This window comes from Cebus imitator, unplaced genomic scaffold (genome assembly GCF_001604975.1).
Source record: "Cebus imitator isolate Cc_AM_T3 unplaced genomic scaffold, Cebus_imitator-1.0 Scaffold45, whole genome shotgun sequence".
Lineage (NCBI taxonomy): Eukaryota > Metazoa > Chordata > Mammalia > Primates > Cebidae > Cebus > Cebus imitator.
The window spans coordinates 8,211,098-8,214,271 of record NW_016107360.1 but is presented as its reverse complement, the minus strand read 5'-3'; positions in this window follow the sequence as shown (position 1 = coordinate 8,214,271).

Genomic DNA, 3,174 nt, shown 5'->3' with positions numbered 1-3,174 from the left:
CCATCTGACGTCAGTTAGAAAGGTGATCATTAAAAAGTCTGGAAACAATAGATGCTGGAGAGGATGTGGAGAAATAAGAATGTTTTTACACTGTCAGTAGAAGTGTAATTTAGTTTTCAATCACTGTGGAAGACAATGTGACGACTCCTCAAGGATCTAGAATCAGAAATACCATTTGACCCAGCAATTCCATTACTGGGTCTATACCCAGAGGATTATAAATCATTCTACTATAAAGACACATGCACACGTATGTTTATTGCAGCTCTATTTACAATAGCAAAGACTTGGAACCCATCAATGATAGACTAGATAAAAGAAAATGTGGCACATATACACCATGGAATACTATGCAACCGTAAAAGAAATGAGTTCATGTCTTTTGCAGGAACATGGATGAAGCTGGAAACCATCATTCTCAGCAAATTGACACGGGAACAGAAAACCAAACACTACATGTTCTCACTCGTAAGTGGTAGTTGAACAATAAGAACACATGGACACAGGGAGGGGAACATCACACACCGGGGCCTGTCAGGTGGTAGGGAGAAAGGGGAGGGATAGAATTAGGACAAATACCTAATGCATGCAGGGCTTAAAACCTAGATGACGGGTTGAGAGGTACAGCAAACCATCACAGCACATGTACATCTTTGTAAAAAGATATTTTACTTTAAGTTCATCACATTTATCCCAGAACTTAAAGTACGTTCAGCACAGGTATCCCAGGACTTAAAGTAAAATAAAATTAAATTAAAAATCCAAAAAAAAAAAAAAGAAAGAAAAGGAAATCTTGTCCTAAACTTCAATCTTTGGGTTGCTTCTAAATTCTGTTAATTTGGGGAACTTTAGCAACTTAAGTTTGGAATCCAGACTCCTGTTCCACCCTCTCCTACATCCAGGTCACCCAACTAACCTAACCCTGCTACTGCTTCCTAGCTTCCCGAGTGGCTAAACAAAAAATATTCATGAAATTAAGTGGCCTATGGCATATTTAAAGAATACCTTTAAACTCATTTTAAAAGACTTATGCAGACTTTATAATATGAAAAAATAGCTACAGTATAGGCTTAACCTATACTGTAAAAAAATTATATATACAATATCATAACAACAAGGTATTTTTAAAAAAAGAAGAAAAGAAAAGCTATGCATGGATAAAAAATGGAAAGAAAAGCACTCGAATGTGAAAAAAAAATTTTTTAGGTGATTGAAATGTGTTATTTTATTTTCTCTTATTCCGACTCTTCTAAGTTTTCAATATATATGGTATACTTTTAATAATTAAAAATACATAACTTTAAGTAACAAAAAAGGTCTAAGGAATAACTTACTACCATTTGTTCATTTTTAAAAGCAATACAGAAATAATCAAGTATTCCTTTGTCAACTCAGTTAGAATCCTCACATTGTCAGAAGTTCTACCCAGAAATTGATTTTCAACTTCCAGGGTGCTATAGTCTTCAAAGGCCCCAGCTTCTTTATTACTAGAGGCCAACTGTTTCTTTGTCTCAGCACCCATTGCTCTCTTCATTCCTTGCTGTGTAAGATTATCTTAATTGGTGGTACAGCTCATTAGTGTACTACCAATCCTTCACAGAGGAGCCATCACACATGCAAAATTTATTTTTGCTGCAAGGAAGGATATAAGGATACATACTGCTACAACAAGGTATATTAGACTTTAGGTTATGCACAAGTTTAATTCAGAGAAGATACAACTTGCTCCAAGTTAGCTGTAAGAGACATGATGCAGCATCTGGTCAGTGATCAAAAAAGTACATGATTTACTAGAAAATGTGATAACTGAATGCCTCTCAGTATGCAGGAAAATGCAGACAAAATGGTTCACAGCCTTAAACCACAATCATGAAATGTGCAATAACTGTAATGTACCTTTTCTATTTGCCAAAACTTTAAAAAATCCTATCAATCTTCTAAGTCCCTCAAATGATCTGCCAAAAATTCTACTCTGCAAAAGTGCGTAACAAATATAAAGTTTGGGGCCACGGAGGGCAACCCTTCTTTTGAATCCTACCACATGTTATAGTGCCTCTGTCAATTAGAGTGCCTCCCTTTCTCCCAAGCTCTGATAATAATAAAGAGTGAAAGCAAAAACCATCAAGCATATCTACTATGCCTGTTTTTCCTCAAATTGGTGTAGTTAGCTCACATTAATATCTTACTCAAGCTAGAACTGTCAATTTCATATTCTATATTGAAGTTACTAGCTCTACAGAGATGGTCCCTTAGCAGTGGCTTTAGCCTGAAAAATTAGCTTCAATTACAAACCGTTTAAGAGACCATATTCCTATAGAACATTTTGATTAAAAAGAAAAAACCATGCAGAGGTAAAAATATATTCCTTCACATGTATATAGTTAATCTACCAGTCATTCAAGAAAATGATCTGTAAACTTGAAAATAGCAAACTTCTAATTTACCAAATTAGTTAAGTAATATATGGCTTGATACCTAGGGTAAGAACATTTCCTGTACTGTACATAAGCTATCCTTCCACGCCACTTCAACAAAAAAATAATAAGGGAGAATAATCTACATTTTAACTCTCTCAAAAATGTAAGGGCAGTGAACAGATTTACAAAAATAGTAGAGCTGCATTTCATTTTACACTCCTCTACTAAGATACAGAGACTTTGATAGATTTGCTGACCCTATGATTGATTCACTTTTGCTGGAAGATACGATTTTAGGATTAGTGGCACTTAGAAAGTGCTTCTTGTCTCATTTTGTTTTCACAGATATGTCTTGCCTCAACAACCATACTGAAGACTCTCTAGGACAACGATTTATACCTCTTAGGCACTGAGGTGCCTTCAATATCTATCCAGTGTCCTACACATAATTTCAATTACAATCAATGTGATTCTTGCCAAGAATCTAGTCTATTGTGCCTCACTTTCCTTCCTCCTAAAAAAGGAGTAACAGTTACACTTTTAAAGAGTTGTTGTGGAGATTAGATACTGTAGGTGAAATCCCTGGTACCCAGCCCATCTCATGCACTGTGCTAACTGATTCTACACAGACTTTAATTATGAAACAATATAATATTTCCAGACTCTATACATTTTTAAAGAAGATGAGAATTGAAAGTAATAGATTCAACTGACAGCCAAAGTGTGCTTCTTTTTTTTTTTTTTTTTTTTTTTTTTT